The sequence below is a fragment of the Pogona vitticeps genome, chromosome 1 (assembly GCF_051106095.1).
Source record: "Pogona vitticeps strain Pit_001003342236 chromosome 1, PviZW2.1, whole genome shotgun sequence".
Lineage (NCBI taxonomy): Eukaryota > Metazoa > Chordata > Lepidosauria > Squamata > Agamidae > Pogona > Pogona vitticeps.
This window is the reverse complement of record NC_135783.1, coordinates 298,020,710-298,041,433: the sequence shown is the minus strand read 5'-3', so window position 1 is coordinate 298,041,433 and position 20,724 is coordinate 298,020,710. Positions and strand designations below refer to the sequence as shown.

General features: G+C 40.2%; 1 protein-coding gene across 2 annotated transcripts in view; it reads right to left on the bottom strand.

Annotated features, from left to right (window-relative positions):
• SIPA1L1 (signal induced proliferation associated 1 like 1) overlaps nt 1-17,991 on the bottom strand; it is a 220,098-nt gene extending 202,107 nt beyond the window's left edge. Inside the window, exon 1 of one of the 2 annotated variants that reach the window (XM_020788485.3) lies at nt 17,872-17,991. The gene's annotated coding sequence lies outside the window, so the exon portion shown is untranslated. The remainder of the gene's footprint in view (nt 1-17,871) is intronic. The other variant, XM_020788490.3, reaches the window with a different exon arrangement.
• Nucleotides 17,992-20,724: the final 2,733 nt, after the last annotated feature.

The following is a 20,724-nucleotide window of genomic DNA, read 5'->3' as shown; positions in this document are numbered from 1 at the left end:
TATTTATTCACTTGATCATACCTTCCTTTCAGCATCCTCCATGTGCATTAAGAACTATTATTAAGCTTATACAGTACACTTCTCCACTGCTTTCTTTTTCTAATTTTCTTTTTCAGCTGCAAACGGTAAATCTACTCTATGTGTATCATGAGGACGCAAGTCCAAGATTTTCAAAACGCTAGACCTTTTTCAGAAGACAAAACAGTTGTACTAGATGTATTCCTCTCTGCTGACACAGACATCACCCAGATTTTGTGAATGATCTGTCTTTATCATAAACCACAGCACAGGCTTCTTCACATTCCCCAACTACTCTTGAATGTTAACAGAAGATGCTACATAAAGTGATCCACTAGTTTTGCAGCAGGAAGTTTGACATTTTATTTTATTTTGTCTTTCATACTCTAGAAAGGGTGATCTGTTTTATGACAGAGAAACCCACTGGCTGAAATCCTGCCACACAATTAATAGAAACAGTGTAACTTTGGTGAGTAAACTGTTTTAAATTAAGAAATCTCCATAGACATCAGTTGACTCAGCATGCAACAGATAATGCCTCCAGAGTTTTCTTAATAGCAATTCACATATAAAAGCTATATCTTCCGCATATCCGTATAACAGTTTTTCAGCCACTATGAAAAAGTATGAGAATTCAGGTTCAGGTTTACTGGCCTATTGAATTTCATTCTAGAATTGTAGGTATAGGGCAGTGATGGCAAATCTTTTTGCGCCCAAGTGCCCATACTGCAAAAAAAAAAAATTCCCAAAAAGAACCCAACCCAGCAGGCAATGGTGGAAGTGGCGATAGTGGAAATGGTGGTAGAAGCAGGAATCCTGGGCACTGAGGTTCCTCCAGACGCCACTCTGGATCCACCTCCAGTCATGCCCAACCCCATTACTACCTATGGTTCAGCCGGCCTGCCGGCGCCACCAGCTGGTCTGGATCCTGGCCCATCGTCTGTTGGGGCGCTAGCACTGCAGCTGCAGCTGCCTCCTCAGGTTTGGCTGCTGGGGGTAGCAATCCAGCGACTTATGGCTCATGTGCCCACAGAGAGGGCTCTGCGTGCCAGCAGTGGCACGCGTGCCATAGGTTCACCACCACTGGTATAGGGTATATATAAAGTTCATAAGATAAAGTTAGCATGCATGCCAAAGTCAAAATACAAATTCTAGTTTTCATGAATAAAAACAAGGTACTGTACTTAATTTTACGTCCTCTTATCCAAAGTTTTACATTCTGCAATAGTGTTTTTTCAGCTTAGCACCCTCCACTTCATTTGGAATACAACTCCCAGCTTTCTTCATCATCAGCCACTTTGAGAATGACGAGAGCTGAACTTCAAAGCACCTAAAGGGCACTGGGCTGAGGAATTCTGCTCAGCAACAATACTGAAATTGCTTCTACAACCACTCCAACACTGGACACATTCCAGACTCTATTTAAACAACAGAATGGTGACAAATCCAGAACTGGGGAAATGTTTCAGCAAATGAACCCACCTAATGCAGAAAACAACTTTTTTAGTAGAGCTCTAATCCTGCCAAAGTTCTAACCTAGGGTAGAAGAATCATGCAGTACCGGTGTGTCCTCTCCCTCTTTTACTAAATATTGCAGATGCAAAGAAGTCAGGTTAAATGTCAAGAAGAAGACAGATATAAAGTGCTTAGCAAATTGCATTGGTACCACTATTCTGTTACTGGGGAACACAAGAAACTGAGTTCTGAATGCCTTCTAGCTCCATCAATGAAGAGGTTTGAGGGACTTCACTTTCCCAAGCAACCATGGGCTACTCTCTAGCAACCAAGCCTTCAAGATAATGCTGCTGTCATTGCTGAAGTCTTCCACATCAGCATTCCGTGGCACCAGCCTTCTTTTCTTAGCAAATATAACCTCTGCTAAAGAGATATAGAAACTAGTGGACCATGACTTCTCTCAAGTAAGTTTTGGGATGAGAAAGCTGAGTCTCATGGAGTTTGGGGTGGCAGTTAACACTTGTGAAACATAATAGTTTCAATATTTTTAATCACCATGCCTTTTTTGTCTTTTTTTCTTTTTTGGCACTGAAGGAAAAATGATTTTCAAATCAATTAAAAGCCAGTAGGCTATGTTGTACGAAGAGAGGTGGTGGCACTGCGGGTTAAACTGCAGAAGCCTCTGTGCTGCAAGGTCGGAAGACCAACAGTCATAAGATTGAATCCACGCAACGCAGCGAGCTCCCGTCGCTTGTCCCATCTCCTGCCAACCTAAGCGTTTGAAAGCATGTATGTGAGTAGATAAATAGGTACCACCATGATGGGAAGGTAATGGCGTTCCGTGTCTAGTCGCACTGGCCACGTGACCACGGAAACTGTCTTTGGACAAGTGCTGGCTCTATGGCTTGGAAACGAGGATGAGCACAGCCCCCTATAGCCGGACATGACTGGGCTAAATGTCAAGGGGAACCTTTACCTTTACATTTAGGCTATGTTGTAAGAAGGCAGGACACTAGCCAAAGGTTGTGTCACAAACTAAGAGAAAAAATTAGCTTTGCTTCCAACTCCTGGCACACATTTCCGTACATGAGAAGAACTGCTGAATAGTTCAGTGGCTTAAGTCTTTGGCTGTGAGGCAAGAGGTTGGGAGATCAATTTCCCATTGTGCCTCCTTTGATAGGAACTGGACTTGATGATCCATTGGTCCCTTCCAGCTCTGCAGTTCTAAGATTATTATTATTATTATTTTAGCCTTGGATTGAAGATTTGGGAAGGTTTTGCATTACACTTGACATAGAAAATGTATTTTTATAACGTTTAAGAGGCTACTTAAATCCAAAAGAAACAATATCCATATATACAAAATACTTCTACGTGCACATGGTAAACTGGGAAGCAATGAATTGCTATCCCAGAAGGAACTTTAGATGATTTTTAAGGAAATTTGGCAAGATACACTTGTCAGCTCCCTGAAACTTTTGACTTCTGCAAGCAAACTCAAAATAGAACAACTGAAACCATGTGTTGGCAGGCATTAAATGCTGAATGGAGTGAAGTAGTATACTCCATTTCTCTGCTGTTAGATAAAACTCAGCATGAACTAATTAAAATTATGACTACCTAATACATTACCAAAAGCATCAACTCTAATATCTACCTACATTTTAATAAGTCTCAGGAATATCGCAAAATTCTGTATTTTAATAGGGAGGAGAGAAACGTTCCGTTTTCAAAACACTTAACACTTAGGAATTAAAACAGTACAGTTCTCACAAAATCACATCAGATTACAGTTTCATTAATATGCTAACAACATTTCAGCTACAACAAATGACGTATCTATATACAACAGCATATCAACTCTCTGTCCTTGTTACTTATTTTAAAAAGGTAATCAGGAGACTTACAGGCAAAATGGATACAACTAGCATCTCATTATTTTACATACTTTGCAGTTAGACTCAAACAGGATAATAGCAGTCACAATAAATAAGTTCATAGAATCATTTGACTTTCCAATAAAGATGAACATTTCTGGCTTAAATATTGGTTTTCCATCCAGTCTGGAATGAATTAAACCGAAAAGCAACACTGTCTATCCACCCTGCACGTCTGACAGTCTGCAATTCAACAGCATCTCCACATTAAAAATAAAGGATATGCCAGCATATACATCATAGTGTGTATATTTGTGAGAGAGATGTCAGCGGGGACACTTTCTGTAAGCTGTCTAGCCCCCCCCTGGCTCGGATAAGAAAAAATGGGAGGGGAGCTGGGGGTTAGCCACTCTTACAGTGGTACTGGAAAAGATTAAATGGCAGAGTCAGAGGGAGCCACAGAGAGGGGAATTGAGGAGATGCCTAGGAGGAGTTATGGAAAACCTGTTACTGTGTTTAGTGTTATAGCCCTCAACTGCAAGAAGAAGCAGGCAACACCCACATACTCAAGCCTAGCCAAGAGCTGCTACCAATACAGTACCACCTGTAAAATATTACTGAAACCCTGTGTTTTGTATCACAAGGGCTGTTTTTTTATTATTCTATCAAACATGAGATGATATGCCAAAAAAATCAAACTTTTCAATAGGCAGGAAAAAGAAATGAAAGTATAACTGTAACTGCCAGTTTAAACAGTCTAATTATCTTAACATGATAATTTGTTTTTAATTTTATCCATATTTCATATACATCCATCATTTTTAAATCGTCCAACACTCTGGTACGAATAAAGAAAAACTGAGGGGCCAAATAAAGCTTTAATGGAAAGCAATACATTCCCTCTAAGTAAGATTCTTTCCAAGCAGGTAAGCCACAGCTACACAGAGCTACATCAGTCCCATGCATCCACCAGTGTTGCCACCCATTTGGTTCCCGTCTCAGCCAGAACACCCCACACATGAGGAGGGGGAAACGGTGCTTCGACTTAGGAGCATTTTGACTTACAAACACCATTCTGAAATGGATTACGTTTGTAAATTGAGGCACCACTGCACTAAGTTTAGACAAAGCATGGTATACAGTAGGACCCCACTATCTATGGGATTGATATCTGCAGTTTCATTTATCTGCAGCAGCCCAATAAGCAACACTCCAGGGTGCCCACTTGTGGCCATCATCCCACCTCCTTGTATGCTGTATATAAGGTTCGCTCATATCGTTTCAGGCATCCCCAGTAGATCACGGAACCAATCCCCCATGGATATGTGGGCCCTACTGCAATTTCGAAGGCAAGTTTTTAGTAGCTGTTGACAGGTATGAGAACATTTTTAACTGCATATTCTCAATTTTTTTTGTCCAGTTTTACTTTTTTAAATGGTGGTTATGAAACCAGAAGTTTTCAAACAGGTTACATAAAAACTGAAGGCTGTTAAAACACTGCTCAACAACCACACTATTCTAGCATGCCACTGGCTGCCAAGGCAGCCAATGTGCCCATGTTCAAATAGCTGTCTTCAACAACTTCAGGAAAGTTGTAAATCAAATACTAAACAAACGTCTTTTAATGTAAATATTTGTTCTTCTCTCTCTCCAAGTTCTCTCTCTCTCTCAAACTTCACTTATGAATTGCACTGCCATGTTTGCGCATATTAAAACAACAAGTATCATAGAAGTAACACAACTAGAGGAATAGATGTTTTTGCTAATTTGAAGCAGAAAATATCATAAAGCATACTACATGCAAAATTTCAAAACACAGGATAAAAGGAAGGATTAAAACAGCATTCTCATGAAGTTTCCTATACTCTAATTACCTCAGCAGGCACCGCTTGAGGGTAATAACCTTGCTAAAACATTGCCTTTACTCTACTTAATAACTGTCTTACATAAATAACCTAGAGCAACTCATGATTTTCAACTCACTCCACACCTGCTAACTATGTTCAACTACATAAGGAAAACAGAAGGGACAAAATAGGATGCTTTGTAAGAAAATATACTTAATAGCATGACATTTTGGGGAAAAAAACAGTTTTTTCAAGGCAATGTAATAATTCAAGTACTAGTGGTAGCTAATTAGCACTGTAAACACCACAGGTAATAGTGCAAGCTAACAAAAAGAAAAAAGAAAACAAGAGATACATTCCCATGACATTGGAAGATTGGAAGGATTAATTCACCTCCCTTATTGTGGAATTCCCTTCCTAGGGAGATCTTTCCCTACACGTCTTTAGCTGGTAACTGAAAAACACACCTTTTCAGGGGCTTTTGGGGAATCAGCAGGCACTTGAGATGGAGAGCCTTTAGAAATCTGAAGCACTGGTTTTAAATAATGTTTTAAAATATTTGCATATAGTCTTAAATGTTAATTGGCATGCTTGTAATTGTCAATTTAAAATATTTTTGTGAAAACAAAAAAATGATAAAACTCCAGGACCAGATGGATTACCAGCAGAATTTTACAAATCTGTCCAGGACATACTATCCTTACCTGTGAAAGAAGTTTGCAATGAAGTCTTAATAGAAGCCAAAATACCAAAAACATGGATAGAGGCAAACATTACTCTAATACCAAAAGATGTGGATCTAACAAAAAAAAAAAACCACAGACCAATATCGCTTTTAAATGTCAATTACAAAATTTTCGCAGCAATTATGGCAGAGAGACTCAAAAAATATCTGATGGAGTTTATACGCCAAAATCAAAATGGATTCCTACCAAAAAGACGACTAAGACATGACCTAAGGATACTTTTGGATATATTGGAATATTATGAAATGAAACCAGGGAAATAAATGGCATTACTATTCCCTGATGCTCAAAAAGCATTCGATAATGTCAGCTGGCAATTTATGATACATAATGGACCTGGGAGAGAAGTTTATAAATGAAATTAGGACAATCTATAAGAGGGATGTGGTGGCGCTGTGGGTTAAACCACAGAAGCCTGTGCTGCAGGGTCAGAAGACCAAGCAGTCGTAAGATCGAATCCACGCGACGGAGTGAGCTCCCGTCACTTGTCCCAGCTCCTGCCAACCTAGCGGTTCGAAAGCATGCAAAATGCAAGTAGATAAATAGGGACCACCTTGGTGGGAAGGTAACAGCGTTCCGTGTCTAAGTCGCACTGGCCATGTGACCACGGAAGATGGTCTTTGCACAAACGCTGGCTCTATGGCTTGGAAACGGGGATGAACACCGCCCCCTAGAGTTGAACACGACTGGACAAAAATTGTCAAGGGGAACCTTTACCTTTACCTTATAAGAATCAAACAGCGAAAAAAATTATAAATGGTGAACGGACTGAAGACATTAAAATTAAGAAAGGCACAAGACAAAGATGCCCTCCCCCCCCCCTGCTGTTTATATTGACCCTGGAGGTGCTCAATAGAAATGTGAGACAGGATCCAGAAATTAAAGGAGCAAAAATAAAGTGTGAAAGCTACAAGCTACAAATATTTGCAGATGATTAAGTATTTATCTTAGAAGACCCACTGGAATCAACACCAAAATTAATAGAAAAGATTAATTTCAGTGTTGAATATGGAAAAGTGGCGGGACTGAAAATCCTCAAGGAAAAAATGAACATTATTACAAAAAAATTAACAGCTAAACAAAAAACCCAACTATCGGAAATGTCAGAGTTACAAATAGTTAAAAAGGTTAAATATTTGGGAATATATCTAACTGCAAGATGTGTAACCATCAAAGAAAACAATTATAGTGGTGCCTCGACTTACGAACATCCCAACATATGACCATTTCGAGTTACGACCAGCTCCAGCCCCAAATTTTGCTTTGACTTGCGGCTAGAGCTTTGAGTTACAACCAGAAAAAGGCAGGGGGAAACTGCTGGGGAATTCAATTTGCTAACTGTTGGTGGTGAAGAGGCTGCTTCTTTGTAGCTCTTTCGCCCCAGCAGTTAGAGAGTGTGCAATCGGAGGAAGCTTCGGACTGCCTGGTAAGGTAAGGTGCTGCTTTCTACTTTTTAAAAACTGTTCTGGGTGGGTTTTGCAGCATGGTTTTGGGCTGGATGGTGGGATTATGTTTCTATGCTGTGATGGGTCTTGCAGGTTTTGTTTGTGTTTTGGTGTGTGTTTTTCCCATTTCCAATGGGTATTGCGGGGTTTGTTTGCTTTTTGCTTTGCTTTTTTGCATTTCCGAAGGGTCTTGCATGGTTTGTTTGCTTTCTGCTTTGCTTTTTTTGCATTTTTGATGGGTCTTGCACAGTTTGTTTGATTTCTGCTTTGCTCTTTTTGTATTTCCAATGGGTCTTGCACAGTTTATTTGCTTCACACACATCCTTCAGCTGGACCGATGGGTCTTGCAGGTGGTGGGGTTCTTTTGGTGAGTTTTTTTTCTTCGGCCGGAACGGATTAATTGCATTTCAATGCATTCCTATGGGAAATGGTGCTTCAACTTAGACAATTTCGAGTTATGACCGGAGTTCCGGAACCAAATCTCAGGAATTTTGAGGAAATTTTTTTGCTATAAAGAAATACTAGATACAGAAGGGAAATTAAAACCAAAATGAGATCTTATTGCTCAGGGATTAGGCTTGTCATGGTGGCCATTAATGCGAATTCAATCTAGATACAATAAAGATGTTAAAGATGGCTTTTATAAAGAACAAATACCGCTCGAACAAATATTGCTAACCTCAGACGATAAACTAAGAAACTATATATAACTGCTTTTTGAATTGGTACAATGGGCTAAAAATTTGGGCACAATATTGAAATGGAGAAATGGCAGAAACTGTGGAATAGAAATTGTAAAATAACAATGGTAACTTCATATAAAGAAAATCTTTATAAAATGTTTCACAGATGGCACTTACCACTTGCCAGAATTGCAAAAATGTTTCCAAATATGTCTAGTAAATGGTGGAAATGCGAACAAAAAGTAGGTACCTATTATCAAGTATTGTGGACATGTGAAAAAAAATATTGGAGTAAAACACCCACATGGTTGGTTAAAATGCTTTTAAAATGTATAGATTTTAAACCATAACTATTTTTATTAGGTATTTTACCAGAGGACTTCGATAAACAATCAGTTTACCTAATACTGTATATTGTGACAGCAGCTAGGATTGTATTTGCACAACTGGAAAAACGAAGAAATACCAACAGAAGAAGAGATAATTAAGAAGATTTTAGACTGTGCAGAAATGGATAGACTCACACTGAGATAGAGAGAGAAAGAAGATTCAGAATACTTTAATACATAGAATTTGTTCTACAAATGGTTAGAAGATTGGAGAAGGGATTAAATCACCAAGACGCAAAAATAGATAATTATAAGCAAACCCATGTAATACGATGTTTAACAAACACAAATTGAATGTAGATGTAGTGAAGAACGAATAAAATGTTATTAAAAATAAATAAAATATTTTTGTGCACCACTTTAGGTCCCTACTAGAGAAGAAAGGTGGGATAAAAATTAAATAACTAATAAATAAGTAGATAATCTAATTCAGTGGCCCTCCAGAAGCATGCCTCAGCCAACTTGGCCAATGATCTGAGATTGTGGAAGTTAAGTCCAAAACATTGGGAAGGTTAAAAGCTGAGAATCACTAATCTAGACAATCTTTGCCCAGAGGCAGAGTATCTTGTAGCTAAAACACAATTTTTCAAGCATTCTTAGAGAAATCCTAAATATTATGTTTTCCAGAAGGATATTCTGCTGCCTCTCAAGAGTATGCGTGCTGTGGGTGAACTGTTTTTTGTAATCTGAGAGCATAAATTGACAATGCTCCTTAACAAATCAGTGATTACATCATTTTGTGTCTTAATGAGTTTGTGAATGGCAGTGAGCACAAGAGGGGATCCTATTTACCATCTTGACTATTGACCTTGGTGTAGTCAACATTCAGGCTGGCTTTTGCTATGCAAATCTTGGCTCCTTTTTCCTGCTGACAACACAGACACAATGTTGCAAAGCAAAGCAGAATCATGTCATGGTATTTTGAATCATGGACACAGAAGAAATATTTATAAACCTTTTTTTTAAAAGGACAGAATTTCCTGGTTTTGTTTGTTTAGAACCCGAAGTTTAACAACAAACCATACAGCTAAATTCACAATGGAAGAATGAAATTCTAAGGAAAGCAGCCCAGGCCCAATTCAATCCAGACTGTCTCCATAACAACGTATGTTAGGAACATTTTCTCATCCTGTTACCCATCTTCACACAGAAGTACCTAGACTTGAGGGACTGACTGGTTTGGCTCTAAGTGCTATGTTAAAACACTGAGATTATCTTAGCACTTCTCTTTTAGCTTTAACAATGGCATAATGAGAAAAGGGGCATCCCGCTTTTACAAATAAACCATGATAAAGTACAGATCGGATTAATTAAAAATATTACATCTGCCTTTTTCTCAGAATCTAATAATACCTGAAACCTGTTAAAATGACAAGAACAAGAAAACTCATTTGTCACCTTTCCTCACACTATTTGCACCCCAATTAGTTACAATAACATTATAACCAGTCATTATGAGTTTTTGTTGTTGTTGTTGTTTAGTTATGTCAGACTCTTCGTGACCCCATGGGCCAGAGCGTGCCATGCCCTCCTGTCTTCCACTGCCTCCCAGAGGGTCAAATTCATGTTGGTAGCTTCGATGACACTGTCCACCCATCTCGTCCTCTGTCATCCTCTTCTCCTCTTGCCTTCACAAAATCCCAACATCAGGGTCTTTTCCAGGGAGTCTTCTCTTCTCATCAGATGGCCAAAGTATTGGAGCCTCAGATTCAGGGTCTGTCCTTCCAGTGAACACTCAGGGTTGATTTCCTTCAAAATGGATAGATTTGATCTCCTTGCAGTCCAGGGGATTCTCAAGAGTCTTCTCCAGCACCACAATTCAAAAGCATCAATTCTTTGGCGGTCAGCCTTCTTTATGGTGCAGCTCTCACTTCCATACTTTGCTACTGGAAAAACCATAGCTTTGACTATGCGGACTTTTGTTGGCAAGGTGATTTCTCTGCTTTTTAAGATGCTGTCTAGGTTTGTCATCATTTTCCTCCCAAGAAGCAGGTGCCTTTTAATTTTGTGGCTGCTGTCACCATCTGCAGTGATCATGGAGCCAAGAAAGTAAAATCTGTCACTGCCTCCATATCTTCCCCTTCTATTTGCAAGGAGGTGATCGGACCAGTGGCCATGATCTTAGGTTTTTTTATGCTGAGTTTCAGACCGTTTTTGCACTCTCCTCTTTTACCCTCATTAAGAGGTTCTTTAATTCCTCCTCACTTTCTGCCATCAGAGTGGTATCATCCGCATATCAGAGGTTGTTGATATTTCTTCCAGCTATCTTAATTCCGGCTTGGGTTTCTTCCAGTCCAGCCTTCCGCATGATGTATTCTGCATATAAGTTAAATAAGCCAGGGGACAATATACAGCCTTGTTGTCTTCATTTTCCAATTTTGAACCAATCAGTTGTTCCATATCCAGTTCTAACTGTTGCTTTCTATCCCAAATATAGATTTCTCAAGAGATAGATAAGGTGGTCAGAGACTCCCATTTCTTTAAGAACTTGCCATACTTTGCTGTGGTCCACACAGTCAAAGGCTTTTGCATAGTCAATGAAGCAGAAGTAAATGTTTTTCTGGAACCCTCTGGCTTTCTACATAATCCAGCACATGTTAGCAATTTGATCTCTAGTTCTTCTGCCCCTTCGAAAACCAGCTTGTGCTTCTAGGAGTTCTCGGTCCACATACTGCTGAAGCCTACCTTGGAGGATTTTGAGCATAACCTTGCTAGTGTGTGAAATGAGTGCAATTCTTCTTTGGGATTGGGATGTAGACTGATGTTTTCCAATCCTCTGGCCACTGTTGAGTTTTCCAAACTTGCTGGTATATTGAATGTAGCACCTTCGCAGCGTCATCTTTTAAGATTTTAAATAGGGTCTCACAACATTTAAAACCAATTCCTGAGTTTTCTTGTCTTAGTTTTCCCTCCCTACCACCTTTTTATTTTGTGTCATACTTTTTCCGATTGTCATACTAAGGGCAGACACATTTTTCCTCATCGACCTGAAAGCTACTCTGGAAGTCCTTCCCACTGAAGAGTTTAAAAATATTAATGCTTAAAACAGGTGAAATAAATAACATTCAATGCAACTATTGTACTAACTTTTTATTCAGTTCATCCAAGGGACACCTAAAACAGCCAAGAACACCTCAGACCTAACAATTTCCCTGCCTTCCCCCACCTCCCAGAAATTAAAGTTTCCAATATTTTTGTTCCCCGTAAATCTACACTATTAAGATGCATAAGTGGATGTCATTTCACATATGAAACATGAGATTTGACTTTCCAAATTTTTCAGAAGGTTCAGAGTTACACAAGCTAACTACAGGTTTCCACATCATTAACCTTTTGCTTCTTAGAACCCTAGAGTAGAACAGTAGTAGTAGAAATTAATTTCACAATACAGTGGGGAGGAAGCAAATGCAACATCAGCCATATTGTCCCTCAATGTTACAAAAAGCCAGGCTAGCAGACCCTAACTTCTACAGAATCCACTTAATAATTTGACATATAAAGCCCTAAACGGCTTGGGCCCTGGATACCTGAAGGATCGCCTCCTTCCATATGAACCTACCCAACAGTTAAGATCTAGCCAGTGGGCCCTTTTGAAAGAACCATCCCTTAAGGAGGTAAGAGGGACAGCTTGTAGACAAAGGGCGTTTTCGGCAGCTGCCCCCAGACTATGGAATGCTGTCCCAACTGAGATTCGTTTGGCGCTGACACTGATGACATTTCGGCGCCAGGTAAAAATCTTCCTGTTCCAGAAGGCTTTTAATTGAAATAATATTAGCTGTGGGTCTGATGGCAATTTTATATATATATTAATTGTATTTTAATTGTTACGAATTTTTATTGTATTTTAAATATTGTAAGCCGCCCAGAGACCTTTGGGTAGTGTGGGCGGCATATAAATTAAATAAGTAAATAAATAATATGATAATTAAAGTTACACCCAAACCAGTAGAGTTTATGTGGAACCATCACTTATATGAAGTCAAATTTACAGAAATATTGCTTTAAAAAAGGAGCTCTATTTTTCAAATAAGAAAAAGGAATGAACCATAAATTATCAATAAATATAAACTACAGAATGTTACTTATATTAATAGACATTCTCTCTCTATACACACACACACACACACACACACACACACACACACACACACACACACACACACACACACAGTGGTGCCTCGCATAGCGATCGCTTCACATAGCGAAGAAATCACATTGTGATGCTGTTTTTGCAATAGCAAAAGCGATCGCTTTGCGATGGCCCCTGTGGGGAAAATTTGCTTTGCGATGATCGAGGGGAAGTGATCATCGCAAAGCCCCCATTTTCGGCCAGCTGATCGGCAAGGCTTTGCAATGATCGCGGGGAAGCGATCATCGGAAAGCTCCCATTTTCACACAGCTGATCGGCAGTTCCAAAACGGCCGCCCGCTGTTTTGCCTCACTTTAGAGACACTGAAAATGGCCGCCGCAATGGAGGATTTTCGCTTAAGGTGAGTTTTGGAGCCCATAGGAACACACTGAAGGGGTTTCAATGCGTTTCTATGGGCTTTTTAAAATCGCTCAGCGACGAAATCGCTTAGCAGCGATTTTTGCTGCACGGATTAATGTCGCTAAGCGAGGCACCACTGTATGTATATGTGTGTGTTTATATATAAACTGTATATATAAATCAGAACTATGAACACCATCGAATACTATTCAGGTTTCTTTTAAACTGAACATTGAATTGACATAACATACAAAGGTTAAAGTTTGGATCATTTGTATACAAGGTCGGCCAATAAATAGTGGGATAAAATCTTCTGAGATTAAAAAGAACTTATTATTTTCCCTATCCACAGCATTGGACCGTCCTTGATTTGCCAAAATTTGTTTAAGAACTTGTATATCAAGTTTCTTAAAAAGTAAAAATAAAACTAGCAGAGCAAGCCAAAACCACTGGGAGAAAAGAGTCAGAGAAAGTAAGAGACTGCTTTCCATCAGTGCAAACCAAGAAAAACCATCCACCTTGAGACTTCAGTTTTTCCCATGGAAAACTCTGTAGGGGAAAAAATGCTACTGGCAATGTTTCCTCAGCAGCAGCCAGAGGCAGACTCTGAAAACTGGCCTCTATAACTCAGAAAACAGAAATATTATCACAGACATATTGTATCCTGATCTTTGCTGTTTTGGTACTGAAAATGTATACATTACCACTCAGTACTATAGTTTAAAACTTGACAGAATTCAAGTTTACTATAGTAGTGAAGCAACAGCAACTTCTCCACATCAAAAGGTAACTTCTCAATTTTCACTAGGAATTGTTTTAGAGGTGATGGTAAGAAAATAGCTTTTTTAAAGGGCAGTCTATCTCTAGGATTTACATTTTAAAAAACAACACTACAGCTTTTTCCACATCCCAGTGGGGTATCCTGCATAGCCTGTAAAGAGTGAATATTAAGCAGCAAGCCCCTTGGTGCAAAGTCTGAACTATTGATATGGAGAAGACTGTGCCTCTTTCTTTCATAGAGGAGAAATACTATAGTACTATAAATGAAGATGAATATAAAAGAAATTCGGGGGGGGGGGGAACGAAACCTCTCCCTGTTCCAACTCTTATAGAGTCTAAATCAATGGTTGTCTTCCAGCTTTTGAATCTGCTTTCTCCAAGTACAATACAAGAAGTGAAAGCCACTCGTTGAGAAGCACTAAGCAAAGAAAAAAAAAAGGAAAGTAAGATCAAATATATTACAATAAATATATTAAAATCATTCCTATCAATAATTTCTTTTATTTATCTTAGTACATTTACTAAGAATAATAAAGGTAGATACCAGGAAGAAAGATAAGCCATTAACTACAGTATTTGAAAGAGTTTTTTTAATTTTAACATTTTAACCAAACATTTTAAAAAATGGAACATAAATGTTTATAATGGAATAGTTTTAACAAATAATTTTTAGTTTAATTACTTTAAGATGTAAACATTTAAACAAAGGCTTTACCATGTCACTTAAATACTCCGGACCAATTACAATAAGAGCTCTAGCCATATTCTCCACAGAATTCAGAGACCCTCCAACCCTCCTCAACACCTATCATCACTGACTACAGATTATGTCCAATATCATCAATGCTTGCTACAGATAGATCCACCAATCCTGCTCTTCCCCATAAGTGTGTTTACCCTAGGCCTAATATTGTCACAGAACAATGTTTCCCAGCTTGATGCATTCCAGAAGTGTTGAGCTACAATATAATTCCCAGCCGGCATGGGGGAGGATTCTATGTCAGATAAGAAACTCTTTTCATATTTGCAGAGCTGTGTGTACAGCAGGGGTAACAATTTCAGTTTATACTGTCCTGACAACATTTTGGAAAAGGGTGGCATAAATGATTAAGACAAAAAAGAGCTCAGGTAGAAGAAAGCACTTTTATTTCCTCCATGGAAGGCTTTCAAGCAACTGGATAAACCCTTCTGGTAGAGAGAGAAAGATGATTTACACTGATTGTACCCTCCCTTTACAACTCCCTAACCCAGTCAAAACAGACAAGTGGGGAAGCCACTAAGGTCTTCAGAAGGAAAGAGATGGACAAAAACTCCTCCCCTTCTGCTGGTGAGAACATCCTCTGTAGAATTCTGTTCAAAGAAGCCTCCTCCCAAAGGAGGAGCCTCCTCTGAGCACAGCTTACTCACACTCTTAACTAACAAACTTGCAGGGCAGCTTGAATTTCATCATTTATTATAATGACGACACAGGAAGGTAGTGACAATTTTTTTAATACACGGCTCTGACAGAGTCCAATAATCACAAGCTATGAAAGTTTTCTGCTTTCATACATTCCCAGCAAAACATACAAAAGGGTAGAATACGTAGAATGAATAAGGAGCCAACATCCAACATGCATGTCTTTGTGTATCCTGTAAACAGTAAACAAACAATCTGCAAAGGTGATCCTTTGATAGACTCTTCATATGCAACAGTTGATCAATTCTTATTTTTTTATGGACAGGGAAAAAGACTCCTCAAACAGAATGGTGAACAAACAAGCCATCTACTGCTTCAGCATAATTGCACTGAGTCAACAGTAGTTTAAAATACAGCATAATTGTTCATTGCTAAGCTCTGTTCATCAATATATTGACAATAATATATGAAAAGCAGAAATAGTCCTGCAGTAAGGGTTGCTGCTTGAAACAGTCAGAGATTTCTACTTTCATTTATGGCCAGAGAATGAAATAAGGTACCACACTGTTAATCTGCTCTTATTTTTTTAAAATGACTCACCCTCAATTCCAGACATATTCCCGAACATTTCTTTCTTTATTTAAATATACAAACATCCTTTATAAAACATATTAACAATTTAAATACAGAAAAGTGGCACGCACCAAAAAAGCATTCACTGCAGTGAGTGAGGGGAGGGTCTGAGTCACAGTTTCATTAGGAAACCAGTGGTTTAAAAAGGAAGGATCAACCTTCATTCATCCAGACAGGCTGGGTATCTAATGCAATCCAGCACCTTTACTTGAAAAGCATGATGCATACTGCAAGAATCTAGGCTTAGTGTCTCCACAATACGGATTTACTAAAACAGCATGTTAAGAATAAGTAAATGCCATTTTTTTAAAGAAAAATCATTCTCAAAAAAAGGAGTTGAAGGTCTTTCAATTTGTTGTACAAAAATGCAGATAACAGCAATGAAGGTTAGACAAGGAGTTTCCTGCTACGAGCATTTCCTGTCCTGTTCTTTCGTCTAAATGCAGATGTTTATACTTCAGTAAACACACACAATCAATGCTTACCTAATAGAAACCTCCACATTAATGTTAATGGCCATGGAACCTGTCTGTTACTAAACAAAAATATTTAAAACAGAAAATACAATGTAGCTCTATCTTATTTACAATCCATTTTATGGTTCTGGTTCAAACACAACCACCACCTTCTTCTACCTGTTCTACAAGATCCAGTTTTAAGGCATGCTTTATTCACATCTCTGAACTCCAGGGACAAAACTACATTTCATTCCTCCACTCCCTTTCTCACATCATAAACATGTAGAATATTCCCCACGGCATTACCTTTGAACTGCCTAATTATTATCATGGTGTCTAAATCAACTAGGAACAGACTAACGACAGCAAAAGGGGCAACTGAAATTGCTTGCACATTTTGAGGTGGACAAAGAAATTGCTTTTAGATAGCGAAAAGTTTTGAGACTGGATTATATCTAAAGCCCCCTCTGCTTAAAAATAGGATAAAGATGCATCACTCTTGTGCAGTGACACTTGTTTCTCCCCTGCTTTTGGAGTTGAGTTTGTGGTTGACAAGGATTATTTTCGGCAAATCATTTACCCTTTTCCTCTCCCACAATGACAGTTTTGATCAATCTTCTCCCCACCCCAAATTCCTTTCCTCAGTGGGGAGGGGAGGGAGAACGCATGTATGCACAAAACCCACTGCTACTGCTGCCCTCTTCTTTCCACTGCAGCCGTCTCAGTTTTGCCTGCAGGAAAAACAATCAACTTGCTGAATAGGTCTGGGGGAAATAAGAAAAACCCCCTCTCGCTTTTCACTGGGAAAAAAAAAGAGATGAATCTACGACTCACAAAAAGAGAGTGGGAAGGGAAGCCAAGTGAATAACGCTGCTGCTGCTGCTGCTTCTCTTTTCCTTGTTTAAACTGGGGGCAGGGTGAGCAAGTGCGTCCTCCTTGCCGATCAGTTTGCAGGCAAAGCTCCAGACTTTCTGTGCAAATCACTGTTGGGGGATATACTGTACTGTATAGGAAAGCTCTGGGCACAAGGCGATGGAAAGAGGAGAAGGAAGGATCTTCTCTCCTCGCAGCAGTAAATCAAAGGAGCAGGACCTCCCATTTAATGAATTTAGGGAACAGAAGGGACAACCCACCATGCAGCACAGGAATACGGGATTCTGGATCGGGGGAGAGAGGGAGGGAGGGGGAGGAGGAGGAATACAGCAAAAACTCAAGGTCTCAGGAGTCAAGTCTGTGGGAAGGCTGGGGAAAGAGTGGACGAGTGGGAAAAGAAGGCTGTACCGTACAGGCTTTCAAAGAAGTGAGCGGGGGGGGGGGGCGAGATGGGGGCGTGTTTCCCACGTCCGCTTCGTACAGGTCTTCAGGTTCTTCCTGCTGCGGCTGCCACAGGCTTGGGGGGGGGGTAAATCTGGAGGGGAGGAGGGGTAATTGGTCTTGTTCTCTCCCTCTCTCCCTCCCTCCCCCCATGGCATAAGGAGACGGAAGGGTGGGTGCGTGTGTACGTGTGAATGCCTCTCAACAGGTTCAGCCAGCCTCAGGCACTCCAGCAAGAAACGTCGGCAGAGAAAGAAAAGGGTTCCGAAAGTGTACCCTCCCTAAGCCGCCCAGCAAAGCCCGACTCCGCGCCGCCTGCCCGCCTCACACGAACTCACCCAACAAAGTTGCCGCTGCTTTTTGCAGGAGCCGCCGCCACTGCTGCTCGCTCGCTCTCCAGCGCCCGGGATGAGCTCACCCAGCGAGCCAGCCTCCCTGCTCCGCCTGCTGCTACCAGTCCAACTCTCGCGAGAAGCTGCGACTCCGCCGCTGCTTCGGCCACAGCCAGGGGAGCGGGGAGTCGCTTCGGCAGTTACTATGGTAACTGCCAAGCGCCGGCCTAGCGGTGGGTGATGAGGCCTGCGCGAAGGGAAAAGGGTTCGTGCGGATATGGCTGATGTCCGTCGCCTTCCTCTGCCCTCCGCAAGGGCTCTGAGAGACCGCACGGTCTCCGCGCCCTTGCCGTTGCTGCGGCGGCTGCACTGATAGAGCCACAGGAAGAGGGTGACTGAGCGCCCCCGAGAGTTTATTCTTGTTTGCGACTGCACTGCGGGATGCCGACTTTCGCCTGAAATAGATGATACAAGTGCTGCTACTGCGAGAGATTAAATTCTCCCTTATGACTTTTCCTTAATAAATTCAGTTTGGTGATTGATGGCAGCGAAGGTCTTAAGAGTCAATAATTTTTACTGCCAAAACCGCAAGTGCAGAACCTTTCCTGTACAGCGACGGTAATTAATTTTAGCATCACTGGCACTCATTACCCTGTTCCATGCAGGCTTACTGTGATGTCTTCTTGGTATTAAAGGGGCCCATCATATATTGGGCATAGGACTGCACTCTGATCCCTAAATTAGTTGGTTTCAGTGCTGCTTTATGAAGGCACTCAGTATCCCATCCATACTTACCAGGATGTGAGCATCACCACTCCTTAATTGCACATAAGATTCAGTTGCATGATTCTGAACATACCGTTCAAATTTAAAATAGCTCAGAACAAGCTCCTATTTTAAGTGAAATAACCTCAAAATGGTATACAAGATTCTCCTATTTCCCCTTCTCACAATCACCCAGGAGGTTGAGAGAAAATTTATGATTCCAGGTAACTTTGGGCCCCCTATACCATGTAGACAACCACTTTGTTATACTAGGTATTAGTGCATCTGGAGATTACAGTAGTTGCAGTACAGTTTGTCATTTTAAAAAATAGTCTAGCTAGATGTGTTGTGCTATACTGCAGGAAAGTCGCCAAAATTATTTAGACAATTCTAAAACTAAAGCAAGGAATGATGCAAAGGAGAAGAAAGCCATTGTGGCTCACCCTAGTGTAGTGATACACTATGCACATATCACATATGCAATACCTTCGGGTAGTGTGGGCGGCATATAAGTTAAATAAATAAATAAATTCACGCTGTTGGAGAAGCACAAGTTTTAAAACACCATGCTGTGATCTGGAAAACCATGATCCTGAATAAGGGGAGCACAGGCTGTGGGTGTACACTGTAGCGGGCACGCTGGAGCCTATAATAACTCAGGCCTCCAGTATGTGCTCACTCCTCTTCTCAGGTAGCTGCCACCAGGTATTGCTGTTTCAATACCAATAAATCACTGAATCATGTGTTTCTTTAAAACTTAAACTTGTTTATTTGATTAATAAAATAAAATAGGTAAATTACAAGTGGTTAATCAATAACTCTCTCACACTGACACACACAGACTCTTCTCACACTGACTTGTGGCTCACAGGCCCACAGACACATCAATCTCTCACTCTTTCACCAAATCTCAATCTCCCTCACAAACACCATACACACCCCTTTATATCCCAGCTCCTCCCCCTTTAGCACCACCTTCCGTCCCCTCATTGGCTGCAGTTCCACTGCCCAGCTGTGACGGACAGGTGAGGGCAGGGCTGAACGCTACATACACCCCTCAGTTGTCACCAGTAGCACCCATTCCAGGAAGTTGCAGTAAAAGAAGATGATACAAGACCACTTGCTTTCATGCCCCTCCCCTTCCTCTTCTTCCATTTTTCCTGTTGTGTCATGTTTTCTTAGATTGTAAGACCCCTAACTTATATTTTATTAAGTGACCATATGTGAGCCACTACAAAAGGCATTTTGACTGTGAAGTGAGATATTTATATATAATTAAATAACTTATAAATTTAATAAGTGGGAAAGAAGTGTGGTTTTGATACAGCAAGGCCTATTAGCAGGACATATGCATTTCCTCACAAGAGGTTCTGAATCTCAAGGTATATCCCGCTTTGGTTATTTTGTATAAACGTCTCAGAGCCCAATCCTAACTGTGTTTATTTGCAAGAAAAATTGTTTGATAATGATTGCTTCCACATAACTATGTTTACAAGTGCTGCTAGAATATCTCAGTAGCATGAACCCATATGATGTGTAGCTACCAGCAGAATAGACACCATTGACAGACAGAACAGATTTCCTATGGGGTACATACCCAAAATCTGCTCTGGGAAGTTGAGGAATTTTCTGAAGCAGATTTGGATAAGAAAGTGAAATCCTATTGTGTGAACAAAAATCCACTCCCATCACACTGAATATTTTATCTTATAGCATGAGAAGATCTGCAAGTACACCTTAAGACAATTGCATGTGCTACCTCACTTTTGGCTTCTCTTCTTCCTCCAATCTGGTTTTGTCCAGTGAGGCAGAATATAACATCTCTAATTCACTTATTGGCAATAAATGTATGTGAAAATGTGAAAATATTAATATTGCCACATAAAGGAGCAGATAGTCTGATCAAATTCACCATAAGCAATGCAACTTAACAAGTTTACTGCAATGCAGGCATAGCCCATTAAAGGGAGCACATCTTAAGTTACTGTGTTCCACTGCATTAAGCCAGTCCCTCAGATAAGCCATATCTGCCTTGCTCTTGTAGTAGCAGTCCACAAATCAAAGACCCTCAGTAATATACTGACATATACCTCA